We start from the raw sequence: 13,845 nt of genomic DNA, 5'->3' as shown, positions 1-13,845 counted from the left end.
TTCACAGCTGTAGTTGTGTTCTTCCTTTCCAAGTGGGCATGGAAGGCATTGGGTTCACCTGGTAGTGAAGCATCACTGCCATTCATACTATTGGGGTTTCCTCTGTAGGAAGTAACGTCTTGCAGACCCTGCCAGAGTTGTTGTGCATCTGATGTCGCCTCCAACCTCATTTGAAATTGTCTCTTCACCCTTGAAGTAGTCCTCCGCATATCATACCTGGTTTTCAGGTACAGGCCTGGGTCGCCAGACTTGAAAGCCACAGATCTAGCCTTCAGCAGATGACGTACCTCCTGGTTCATCCATGGCTTTTGGTTTGGGAAGTACAGTAAGTCTTTGTGGGCACACAGTCATCCACACAGGTTTTAATGAAGTCATTAGCAACTTAAGCAGCGCTAGTTCATTTAAACACATTAAGACACCTTTGTTGACAGTACTGAACATTGGAAGGAGTCATTTGGGAAATATTTCCCAGTCCATGGGCACTGGAAATGATTGCTGAATTGAAAGGACTATGCCAGTGGAATAGTTCCAGGTTCCAATAAAAATAGTATGCAATAAGTGGTCCTTGCAAAAGACTTTATCATGGTAACTTTAAACTACCAAATAGGAGCAATGGGGCTTCCATTGGGAAAGCTATTAAAAGGGAATGTCTACTAATTATGAATCTAAGAATTCCTGAGCTCTACATACCACTCAAGTAATGTGTCCTTAAACTGCAGGATACATGCAAAAGGGTCCATTGGTTCCTGTTAGGACAGTGCCAGTTAGTCAGTCTCTATTAACTCTCCTCATTCATTCTGCCAAAATGTACCACTCACTCTCCTGTATTAAGTTTAACTGGTCTACTCTGTTCACCTGTATTGCCTGCTTTCAATCCATTACTGATGAAAAAGTTGGAATATCTTAGACCATAAGATATAGGAGCAGAATTAGGCCATTTGGCCCATTGAATCAGCTCCACCATTTCATCATGGCTGATCCATTTCCCTCTCAGACCCAATGTCCAGACCTTCTCCCCATATCCCATCATGTCCTGACTGATCAAGAATCTATCAACATCTGCCTTAAATATACTCAATGACTTGGCCTCCATAGCTACCTGTAGTAATGAATTCCACAGATTCACCACTCTCTGGCTAAAGAAATTCCTCCTCATCTGTGTGCCCTCTGGGCTTAAACTCCCCCAACATCCTCCCCACATGTGCTCTATCAAGGCCTTCCAGCATACAATAGGTTTCAATTAAATCCCTCACACTCTTTTGAATTCCGGTGAGAACAGGCCCAGAGCCATCAAAAGTTCCTCATATGATAAGCTATATGAGAGCTGATATTATTGAGAGGGAAAGGATATATAGGAAATAAATTGATAGAACACACTGGTGGTCAGATGTTGGTGCGTCTGACCTCTTGTTCCATTCCAGCCTCACCAGTGAATTCAGTGGTGTTTTGTCAGTTGCTGAGCCAACTAGACAAACCTGGCCTTTCTTTTTTATGCCAACCATAATACCAGAACTATTTGAATGGTGAGTTAAAAGGTAAGGCTGTTTATTTTTAAAAAATATTTACTTGTCTTTATCTCCGAATTTATTTATGTTCTATGGGTGGGCCCTACTTCCTACTGCCCGAGGCTTAGTCAGACCACATGACCCGACAGGAGCTGCACAGATGCAAGAAGTGTGGCTATGAGGCTATTGCACAGGACAGCTGTGGGCTGTGGTCAGACTCAGCACAATTCAGCCCAATGGATGGAATTAAACCAACTGGACTTAAGTTAAAGGCAGGCACCATGTTAGAGATCTGTGAGGTAACAGAGTGCACTAGTTAGGAAATTAGATCAGCATATAGTAACTGCAAAATTGTTTAATGAGAAATGATAATTAATTTAGAATCAGATAAACAGAATAGATTCTATCAGAAAGGTGCTGATTTTAGACACACATACATAGCTCGGGTGCCTAAGGCTTTTTGCACAGTACGTACTTTTGAACGTATTCAACTGTACTGCTGCCACAAAAAAAAAACAAATTTTATGACCTGAGTGAGTGAAAAACATGATTCTGATATGGAACTCTATTGAGGAAAGACTGGGAAGGGTAAGAGAGGGGAAGGGAGAGGGGAGGGAGTGGGAAGCACAAGAGAGACATCTTTTAATGATTTTTTGGAATCAAATACCTGGTGTCTCAGGGCTGGTTGTGCCACACCCTGGCCCAAGCACTTCTTCTCTACCTCCTGTCCCACACCCCTCCAGTGGTGTTCAACCCTCGCCATTCCAAATATCCTTTACTTCCACAAGGTTTACAATCTCGATCCCTGCTCTGCTTTGACAAATGCAGGCCCCCTAAGCTATATGTATGTGCCTAAGACTTTAACACAGCACTGAATATCAAAGGTCCATTTCAGATTCAATATTGAGGAATAAGTCAGATTTCATGAACAGCCAGATTTTGTTTCAAAATTTATCTAATAATAATATCAACCCAATCCGTGACTCTCCCCATCCTTCTGCACTTGCTCCCAACTGCTTTGAAGCTTCAGCTCTGCAACTATACCTCAAGTGGTTGGCCATCCATGTACCTCATCAGTTTGTTAGGTTTGTGATCCATTCAAATGAATGGGTCGCGCTAGCTGTGGGAACCACAGATCAGGACAGGACAGAACCCCCTCCACCACACCCAAACCGGGAGTCAATAGTGAGTCCATGTAAACAAGGAGTCTACATCTTAGTGTGAATGAGTTGAAGCAGAGATTGTGTATATTACACATGGAAAATCTATGTGTAAAATAGCGTGATAAAAATGATGAGTGAGAGAAGGTAAAAAAAAATAATTTAGTAGGATACAGACTTAGGGAGTAGGTGAAGCAATTATGAAAATGTAAGTAACCACTGTAAGGCACCAAAGAGAGATTTTACAGAATGCCTATAAGATAACTTTTTAGAGCAGATTGTACTTGAGCCTGCTAGGGGGTCTGCCATTAATGTAATGAACCAGATTTGATTAAGGAACTTAAGGTAAAGGAACCGTTAGGAAGCAGAGATTATAACATGATAGAGTTCACCCTGCAATTTGAGAGGGAGACGCTAAGTCAAAAGCATCAGTATTACAGTGGGAGTTATAGAGGCGTGAAAGAGGAGCTGACCACAGTCAATTAAAAGGGGTCACTAGGAGGGATAAGGACAGAGCAAATATAGTTGGAGTTTCTAGGAGCTATTTGAAATGTGCAGGATAGATACATCCCAAAGAAGAATTATTCTTAAGCCAGGATGACACAACCATAGCTGATAGGAAAAGAAAGCAAAAGAGAGGGCATATAATAGAGCAAAAACTAAAGAAATTTGGAGGTTTAGAAAGTTTTTAAAAACCAATAGAAGGCACCTAAAAAGCCATGAGTAGGGAAATGATGAAATATGCAGGTAAGCAAGGCAATAATATGAAAGAGGATACCAAAGGTTTTCTTCATACACTGAAAGAGTAAAAGAGAGGTGAGAGTAGATAATAGACCACTGGAAAATTACACTGGAGAGGTAGTAATGGGGCAAGGAAATGCCTGGTGAACTGAATCAATATTTTGCATCAGTCTTCACTGTTGAAGGCTCTTGCAATACATTCAAAGTTCGAGAGTGTCAGGGAAAGAAGTGAGTGCAGTTGCTATTACCTGGGAGAAGATACTTGGGAAACTGAAAGGTGTGAAGTTAGATAGGTCACCTGGACCAGATGGACTGTACCCCAGTGTTTGAGAGAAGTAGCCGAAGAGATTGTGGGGGCATTAGTAATGATCTTTCAAGAATCACTGGATTCTGGCATAGTTACAGAGGACTGAAAAATTGCAAATATCCCTCCACTCTTCAAGAAGGGAATGGGGCAGAAAAAGGGAAATTATAGGTTGTTAGCCGAATCTCAGTGGTTGCTAAGCATGAGGTTTCAGGATTCTTAGAGGCACGTGGTAAGACAGGCCAAGGTCAGCGTGCTTCCTTTAAGGGAAAATCTTGCCTGACAAATCTGTAAGAATTCTTTGAGGAAATAACAAGCAGGATAGACAAGGAGAATTGATGGATGCTGTGTAACTGGATCTTCAGAAGGCCTTTGACCAAGTGCTGCATATGGAGCTGCTTAGCAAAATAAAAGCCCATGGAATTACAGGAAAGATACTAGCATGGATGAAGCATTGGCTGATGGGTAGCAATTAAGGGAGCAATTTCTGGTTGGTTGCCAGTGACTTGTGGTGTTACACAGGGGTTGGTGTTGGGATTGCTTCTCTTTGCGTTCTATGTCACATCAATTCTGTGATTTTGATGACAGAATTGATGGCTTTGTGACCAAGTTGTGGATAATACAAAGATAGGTGGAGGTGTAGGTAGTGTTGTGGACGTAGTGAGGTTGCAGAAGGACATAGACAAAATAGAAGAATGGGCAAAAAAGTTGCAGATGGAATACAGTGTCAGGAAGTGCATGGTCATGCACTTTGGTAGAAGAAGTAAAATAAAATTCAAAACTCTGAGGTGCAAAGGGACTTGGGAGTCCTTATTGAGGATTCTCTAAAGGTTAACTTTCAGGTTGAGTCAGTGGTTAGGAAGGCAAATGCAATATTAGCATTCATTTCAAGAGGACTAGAATATAAAACCAAGGATATAATGCTAAGGCTTTATAAGAAATTGATGAGGCCTCACTTGGAGTATTGTGAAGTGTTTTAGGCCCCTTATTTAAGAAAGGGTGTGCTGACATTGGAGAGAATCAAATGAGCTTCATGAAAATGATTCTGGCAATAAAAGGCTTATCATATCAGGAGCGTTTGATGGATCTGGGTCTGTATTTGCTGGAATTTAGAAGAATGAAAGGAGATCTCTTTGAAACCCATTGGAAGTTGAAAGGCCTAGATAGAATGTTTCCTATAGTGGGGGAGTCTAGGACCAGAGGACACAGATAGAGTGGATGTGGAGAGGATGTTTCCTATAGTGGGGGAGTCTAGGACCAGAGGGCACAGATAGAGTGGATGTGGAGAGGATGTTTCCTATAGTGGGGGAGTCTAGGACCAGAGGGCACAGATAGAGTGGATGTGGAAAGGATGTTTCCTATAGTGGGGGAGTCTAGGACCAGAGGGCACAGATAGAGTGGATGTGGAAAGGATGTTTCCTATAGTGGGGGAGTCTAGGACCAGAGGGAACAACCTCAGGATAGAAAGATGTCTATTTAGAGCAGAGGTTGAGAAGTATTCCTTTAGCCAGAGTGTGGTGAATCTGTGGAACTTGTTACCACAGGTGGTTGTAGAGGCCAGGTCACTGGGTGTACTTAGTGCAGAGGTTTATAGATTCTTGATTAGTCAGGATGTGAGAAATTACAAGGAGAATTGGATTAGCAGAGCAGAGTCGATGGGCCTAATTCTGATCCTATAATATATGGTCTTAAAACATATAAAAATGAGAAAAGACAGATTGCGGAGTAGATAATTAGAAAAGCAATGTGTAGAGAAATGAGTCTAAGGGATTTTCCACTGGCAACTGAGATCTTTGGTCAGCTGCCTGAAATGAACTTCTTTTTCACTGAATGTTCCCAGCAGAGTGTAGCTGAGGCTTCCAAAATTAATTATCAAGTTGAGCCTCTGTGATGGCTTTGGTAGTTTCCTGCTACACTGGCTTCCAAAAAGCTACCATTTAAAATGAATATTTGCAATTGCCTGACTGTGAGAAACATCCAGAAATATTCTGCAGAGAAATTAAAGCATTATTAAAGCAATTAAAATCAAAACATCTACTAATTTTTGCACACTGTTAAAAACAATTAATCTAAATCAATCTAAACCTAAGCTATCTCGTATAAAAAATAACTTCTGCATTTCATTCTGTGGACAACCTTTTCCTGCCATTGATTTCAATAGGTCCACTGGATCTCAGTCAGCAGGTTCTCTGTTGCAAGAGTTGAGCGCCTGGAGACTGCTGTACTTTTGGACTCCTGTATGTGGAAAATCAATACAACAAGTTGCTCTGAGAAAACTGAGTATATAAGGAAAGATGGAAGGAAGGTATCATAGTAAACATTTCAAAGTTCAAAGTAAATGTATTATCAAAGTACATATGTGTCATCATGTATATCCCTAAGATTCATCTTCCTGAAACAGGCTCAAGGAAAGATCAACCAGAGTGCAGAAGACAACAAGCTGTGCAAATGAAAATATAAATAAATAACAATAAATAACTAGACAATGTGATAACAAGATAAAGAGACCATAAAATAAGATCATTAGTTGTGAAAACAACTCAATGAATGAGCAAGTGAGCGTAGTTATCGTGTTTTATTCAAGAGCCTGATGGTTGAAGGGTAGTAACTGTTCTTGAACCTGGTGGTGCAGGTCCTGAGGCTCTTGCAGCTTCTATCTGATGGCAGCTACAAGAAAAGAGCATGGCTTTTAAGTACATCAGGACAATTGGGATGCTTGTAAAGTGTCTTTTTCCAAAGCCATCAGTGATAATATAATGAATAGTACACTACGTACTCATTTTCCATGATAGATAAAAGTTAAAATCCTGACTCTCCAAAGGATCTACACTTGAATCAAGGCCAAAAGCACTGCATAATTACAGGCACACTGGTGTGGTTAGAATTTCTTCCTCATTGCTCCAAAAACCTGGGGTCTGCACTGGTTTTTATGCTTTCTACCAATCACCACTAAAGTTTCCTCCATGTTGGTAAGTTAATGGACTGCTTTAAATTGCTACTAGTGAGGAAGTTAATGGGTATGCAGGAAAGAACAAAATGGGAAGTCCTTGTTTACCGTACTGAATGACTCCATTATTGTAAGCAAATTAGCAGCAATAAAGAAAATAACGCCATTGAAAGGAGACAGATCTCTGTCTCCCGGATCAAAGGCAGTACTTTGGAAATATGGTAGATGGAAATACTGCAGATGACCCAACAATAATCAATCAAAATCCTTTTGATTCAGAAGCTATTCCTTTAAGTTGGAAAATTACACATAAAGCCCCACCATTTAAGAAATGAAAAGGAGGAAAATCCAGGAACTAACTGTACATTAGTTCATCTAGCATCTTCTGTCTGGAAATTACCAGAGTCTATAATTAATAGTTGATCGGAGAGTCACTTATAACAACTGAAGAACCCAAAAAGGCAATCAAAGCAGTAAGCAATCAATGCCTACAGTTGCTATTTATACCTACTGAAAGCCACTTGATAAAAACATCATAGGAGGTTGTGAACAAAGAATAAAGCTGAAGGAACTGAGGGGAATCTATCCTGGAACTGACCAAACAATAGGGAGGGAGGAAGGGATAAAGGCCTTGTTTGACAAATGCTGAAATGGCACCTTGTCACTAACCACAGGGATGTTTTAGAGGCCATTCTACTAACATATTTATTAATGAATGAGATGGCTAGGATGAAAAGCCTAGAGAGCAGCTTCTCCAATGACAATGAGCAAGGTGGCAATAGAGAAATGTTAATGAACTGAATAAAGTAGTCAACAGATTTCAATGTAGGTAAAGGTAAGCCTGAGACCAAAAAGAATCGAGTACTTTCTCAATGAGGGAAAAAAGCCGAGGCTGAGATGGTTGGAAGAGTTAGATCATTAATGTGTATAGGCAAAAAAAATCAAGGAACTTCATGAAATGCCCATTCATCCCAGATTATCAGGGGTAACATTGGTTGGAAATAAGTTGCAAATAAACAGAGACTTGAGACCACATCAGGAATGCTTTGAGCAATTCTTGGCATCACACCTTAAAAGGGATGTCTTGTCTGCAGAGGGAAAATAATTTAGACTTACCAGAATGTTATCTGAACTCCAAACAGCTCAATTATGATGCAAGATTACACAAACTGAGTTATTTTTCCTGAAAATTAGAAGGTTAGATGGCAATCTGAAAAAAGTTTTCAAAATGTTCAAAGGAAAGATGGAGTAAAATTAATTCTGCTTTATGGGAAAAAGAGGATGTTGACATCGTCGGAAATCACAGCTAGAACTTTCAAGACTAAAGTTAAAAACTGGGATTCAAGCTTTTTTCCACTACAATTGCTGATGATAAAGAAATTGTTAATTTTAATTCTGGTCCCTCAGGTGGCTGTTAAAGTCCTTTAAAGATTGGTTAGCATGGACAAGTTGGCCTGGAGCACCTGCTTCCATTCTGTATAGCTCTACAACCCTGATAACATTTCTCAATGCCTTTGTGAAGCAGAGTGAAACTAAGCATACATATGAGTTATAGTTGTTTGATTGCATTCAACATCCTTAAATAATGTTCAAAAATTAAGCTGAAATACAGCAAAAAATAGCGCTTTGTTCTTTTTCTCTTACTTTGATAAATGAGGGCAAATACTTTTAAAAACATCTTCATAATTTGCAGGAAATGTGCGTGACTGTGCAGCTTTGATTGTTGCTTTTGATGCTTGAATTAGTTCTTAATAACTTTGATATGGCTGTATGAGAGTATCTGCACTTTCAGGCTGAACTGGGCTGGCTAAATGTTCTTCTGTACTCTATACTGCATTGGCTGAAGATTATTTATAATCCCAATGGATGACATAGAACATTTAGTTTTATTCCCTTTAGGAATAGTTAGGAAATAGTAACCTGCTTGGAAATCTGAACTGTGCAGTGTTTAAAATGCTTGTTATGTTTATATAAACAAATTAAGGGCGTTCAGACTTTTAATGATATTCATTACTGGAACTCTTCCCTATTTCCCCTTACCCAACTTCTCAGCTCCACTTAGCCTAGAATATTTTTTTTCCCTTTTGAAAGCTTAAAAAACAATGATTGATGTTACTACCTCTGTTGTGTAAGCAGGTTAACATTGTCTACTTTATTACACATATTTTGTTTTGCTGCCATTCGCTTATGATGTGTTTTTTGTTTGGCTGGGTTGTTCCTGTGATTTAAGTTTCCTGCTGTGCTGATTGCAGGTTCCTGATAAAACAAAAGAAGAATGTAAAAGTGACAGAACCTGCTAAACCAAAGTAAAATAGAAAAGAAAGTGAAGAATAGATAATTCCAGTTGGCCTAGACTATAGCAAATTTATTATTCAGTAGTAAATGTTCCATGTAATATCAGAGAATGCCTACAATGCCCAACTTGAAATTCTTACTCTTCGCAGACATCCATGAAACAGAAACCCCCAAAGAATGAATGATAGAAAAACATTAGAACCCCAAAGCCCCCCCGCACACAAGCAGCATCAACTATTCCCCTTCCCCCTAAACCCCCACCTGCCTCAGCAAAAGTATCAGACACCCCACCACCCACCATGCATGCAATATCAAAGCCCCCAAAGAGGCCCTGATCAAGGGTCCATTAAAAAAATCCCAACATTTCAACATTCGACAGGCTCTCTCTCTCCTGCCATAATGAGTGAGGAGACCAACAGCTCACTGTTTTGATGTTACAGTCTGCAGTATCACTTTATTTCAAGTTTCTCCAACTTGACAATTTGCAGCAAACACTCTCTTGGTACATTTCTAAAATTATCTAAGCAAAACATTGAATAAATAAGCCCTACTTTGTCAATAGAATGTAATGAATGTTGAAAAAAACTGAATGTTTTTGATAATTACTATAAATCTAATTCATCTAGTTATATACAGTAACATAAATTTTAAAAGTCCTGAAAGGACAAACTTTTGTATCCTCAATGCTGTGAGGCCAATGTATGCATGCATCTATAATCTCTTGTACAATTTCTTCAGATAATCCCTGTGTGATCTGTGCCTTCCCTTGAAACAAGCCCCGATTAACTTTCCTTGTCATTGTTTTATTGAAGGTTTTAAATAGCATATTTTAGAGAGATCAATGCCTTAACTAAAGTTGTCAAAAGAGGAATTTGTTATTGCTGCACAAAGCTGTTGTAAAATAACAAGAGCCACAGTAACATTTACCCTCTAGTAAACCATGGACCTGACATATTAAAAAATCTGCATTTCTATTAACTCTAACCCGTAATGGCCTGTGCACAGTACTTTCTTTAATCAGGATGTAGGCAGTACTAGCAGAAGAAGCACTAATACCCATCCCCAATGCCCTTATAAAGGTGAAGATGATTTCTGAACTACTGCAGTCTCTGGTTGGACATTATTCCCTGGAGTATTACAGAATGAGAGGCAACCTCATAGAAATGTTTAAAATGAACAGCGGCTTGGATAAGTTGGATGGTAACAGCCTTTTTCCTTAGAATAAGGGAATCTAGGGGAGCCTAGATTTTGGCTGACAGGGGAAAGGTTTGAAAGGGACCTGAAGGGCAACTTCATCACAAAGAGTAAATGGAATGAACTGCCATGGCAGTAGTTGAGGCAGATACAATAGCATCATTTACAAAGAACTTGAATATGCACATGGAGAGGAGGGGTCTGAATAGATATAGGCCAAATGCAAGTACTAGCTAGATGGACAATGTAGTCAGCAAAGACTTGTAAGGTAAAAAGTCTTTGGCAAAGGTACTTCTTAATGCTGTTAGGTAATGAGGTTCAGGATTGTAGACACAATAGAGTATAGTGATATACAGTATCTACTGATAAGAAAGGTGTTTTAACTTGGCGGGGAAGCTGCAGTGGTACATTCTTCAGTACTTTCTGACTTTGTCCTTCTGTTGGTGTTGTAGGATTTTGAGGTGATAAACAGTTGCCAAAGTAAGTGTGGTGCATTTAGTAGAAGGCACACAATGCAGACATATGCAAATTGTAGCAGAGGAAGTGAAAGTTCAGTGCAGTAGATAAGGTGCAACCAAATGTCCTGATAATGTGTATTGTTGGAACAGCATATCCAGGCAAATGGAGAATTTTCCATTACACTCTCGACTTATTCATTGTGGATTGTGAAAATACTTAGGAGTATCCAGAGCTGAGAACTTCATGAATTGGTGGGATAAGGCAGACCTTTTGGATGTACTGATGTAAGCTGTCCAGCCATGCCCTGCTACCTGTCTCTCCATGGACTTCACGGGCAGTACAGACATCTGCTGTTTTCCCAAGCTGAAGGCTGAGAAATCTACCTGCTGAGCCTGTCCCAGGTTAAAACTGTCTCAAGAGTAGCATCCCCATTGAAAGGAGTGGGGAAAAGCAACTGCCCGGAGAACAGGACATCCAATCATTTGTGTTAATTCTGTTTGTTAAATGTGTTTAATTGTTCTTTTTAAAAAATATTCTTCTTGTGCTTTAATAGTTCCCAGGTGCTTTTTGAATGTCGCAGACCATATGATCGCCAGTAGTGTGTGCTTTTGGACCACACTCAGAGCCCAGCTCCCAGCACATCAAAGACACTTACAACCCTTCAGTTTTGGTGACACTTTTGATAACTGTTGAGCATATGGCAGCACATTGCCAACTGTCAAAGCCATTCTGTAACAAAAGCCCGCGCCTTGCTCAGGTAAAGGCCTTGCACCCAATCTGAGAGCAGGACGTGGTGCCACCAGACGAGGAAGGTTGAAGGTAATGAGCAGATACTCAAGTACTTAATTAAAAATTAAAGGTCTGCAACTACTCTCAAATGACATTTAAAAAAACATGGCCTTCCTGTTTGGTCATCTAATTTTGTGAATGATGCAAAGATGTGTTGCATTATAAATTGCGTTGTGAGAAGCATTAAACTGCAAAAAGAAATCAGTATCAGCAAATGCAGAATTAAATGGTGTACAGCTAGAAAGAGCAGGAGATATAGTGTATATGGATTTCAGCAAGGCATTTGATAAGGTATGCCAAAGTGGGCCATGTTAATCGATTATTAAAATGTCATAGGAAAGTTCAGAAAATAATCAATAATTTAAAAGGGATATTGGCCTATATATGTTAACGACTGAAGAACAACAGAAGTTATGTACAAAGGTTAGAATATTCCTGGAGCACTAGGACCAGTTCTGCGCACTATGAATTGGGAAGATACAAAGGCACAGAATACAAATACAACTTGGGTTTACCAGAGGGATAAGATGGGTTCCACGTATGTAATTATGAGGAGAGATTACAGAAATTAAAGTTGTATTTGCTAGAACTAAGAAGATTAAGGATGGTTTAATTTAAGTTTTCAAGATATTTAAGATAGCTAATATGGTAAATAAAATGGCTGCATTGATGCCTTTCAAACATCTATGAATGAAAACAGTTTTTATCTAACAGCAAAAAATTTACGAAATAAAATGTATATCTGAAATATTCCTTTCATTTTCTAGTACAGTGAGTGAAGGTGAAACTATAGCATGTCATTCTATGTTCTTTGAAAGATGACTGTATTTATTTTACATCATTTGCCAACTGCTGGTGAACTGGCATCCACACCAACTTCAAGGCGAGTGGTCCGGGTTCGAATCCGGCTGGCTCCTTACACACTTTCCATCCATGCTGGGTTGACCTTCGAGCTAGCAACTCGGCCTCATTAAAAAAAAACTAATGCTAAAGAAATGGCAAGATTGTTGCACGATGCGCCACAAGGCGCAGAATGGAACAACAGTTCTATATCATTATTATGGATTCACAAGACCGAATGAGGAGAAATTTCTTCATTTAGAGGTCTAGGTTGGTGAATATTTTGAATTATTTGCCCTGTAAATCCATTGTATTTCAGATATTCAGTTCATTAAAACTATAAATTAATATTTTCCGGATATTATGGCAATCGAAAGACATGGGGACAGAACAGGAAAATAGTGCTGAGAAATTATGTTTTATTTGGAGAGGTATAATATGATTAGGAATAGTCAACATGGCTTTGTCAAGGGCAGGTTGTGCCTTACAAGCTGATTGAGTTTTTTTGAGGATGTGACTAAACACACTGATGAAGGAAGAGCAGTAGATGTGGTGTATATGGATTTCAGCAAGGCATTTGATAAGGTACCCCATGCAAGGTTTATTGATAAAGTAGGGAGGCATTGGATCCAAGTGGAGTTGCTTTGTGGATCAGAATGGATTGCCAGAAATGCTTGCCCACAGAAGAGTGGTTATAGATGGGTTATATTCTGCAAGGAGGTCGGCTCACAAGTCCTCAGGTCTTTCGACCTTCACATTGTGATTTCTACAAATGACTCTTGATAAATGACCTGGATGAGGAAGATATGTTAGTAAATTTGCTGCATGTTACAAGAGTGGAGAGTAGTTGTGGAGTAGTGTTGGAGGGCTGGCAGAGGTTACAGCAGGTGCATTGATAGGATGCAAAACTGGGCTGAGAAGTGGCAGATGGAGTTCAACCCAGATGTGTGAAGTGTTTCATTTTGTTAGATCAAATATGGTGACAGAATATAGTATTAATGGTAAGACTCTTGGCAGTGTGGAGGATCAGAGGGATCTTGGGGTCCGAGTCCATCAGACGCTCAAAGCAGCTGCGCAGTTTGACTCTGTGTTTAAGAACCCATATGGTGTATTAGCCTTCATCAATCGTGAGATTGAATTGAGGAGCCGTGAGGTAACGTTGCAGCTATATAGGACCCTGGTCAGACCCCACTTGGAGTACTGTACTCAGCTCTGTTCTGGTTGCCTCACTACAGGAAGGATGTGGAAGGCATAGAAAGAGTACAGAGGAGATCTACAAGGATGTTGCCTGGATTGGGGAGCATGCCTTATGAGAAAAGGTTGAGTGAACTTGGCCTTTTCTCCTTGGAGTGACGGAGGATGAGAGGTGACCTGATAGAGGTGTACAAGATAATGCAAGGCATTGATTGTGTGGCTAGTCAGAGGCTTTTTCCCAGGGTTGAAATGGTTGCCACAGGAGGACACAGGTTTAAGGTGCTGGGGAGTAGACACAGAGGAGATGTCAGGGTAAGCTTTTTACTCAGAGAGTGGTGAGTGTGTGGAATGGGCTGCCGGCAACTGTGGTGGAGGCAGATATGATAGAGTATTTTAAGAAGCTTTTAGATAGGTACA

The sequence above is a fragment of the Hypanus sabinus genome, chromosome 14, assembly GCF_030144855.1.
Source record: "Hypanus sabinus isolate sHypSab1 chromosome 14, sHypSab1.hap1, whole genome shotgun sequence".
NCBI lineage: Eukaryota > Metazoa > Chordata > Chondrichthyes > Myliobatiformes > Dasyatidae > Hypanus > Hypanus sabinus.
This window is presented reverse-complemented; position numbering follows the sequence as displayed.